The sequence below is a fragment of the Panthera tigris genome, chromosome C2 (assembly GCF_018350195.1).
Source record: "Panthera tigris isolate Pti1 chromosome C2, P.tigris_Pti1_mat1.1, whole genome shotgun sequence".
NCBI classification, from domain to species: Eukaryota; Metazoa; Chordata; class Mammalia; order Carnivora; family Felidae; genus Panthera; species Panthera tigris.
The window spans coordinates 71,614,798-71,615,289 of NC_056668.1; positions in this window are offsets into that span (position 1 = coordinate 71,614,798).

A 492-nucleotide genomic window follows, 5' to 3' on the forward strand; every position below is an offset into this window, starting at 1 on the left:
GCCCTTTAGGTAGTTTAGAATTTATGCTGTCCTTGCACTTTTTATCCCTGTTTATCAAATCATAAAGGGGCTACATGCAGGGGTGGGGGGGGGGGGGTGGGGGGAGGAGGTGGGGAGAGGATGGAAATCCCACGAGTTGATTACTATTACCGTGAAGACTACATGTCAGCAGAAATGTTTAGGCAAATCAGAGAGATAAAAACAGTGGTCTTAATTTGACAAAACAGAAACTTCCCTTGGCCACTCTACAAGGGCAGAAAAGGCCATCCCAGTCAGGCTCCGCACCCAAGCACTGTGTCAGCCTGCGTTAGATGTTGCCGGTACTGCCCCTCCATCTCTCCTGCCAGTGTGCCTCTCTCCAGCCGGCACTGTCCCAGCCTCGAGCCTCGTATGTCCCTCAGGTCTCCTTGAAGCCTCCGTCCGGCGCTGTCCTGGGCGAGCCCCGTCACCCCACGTCCATAAGACCAGCCGCCCCTAATTTCTTCCCGCATC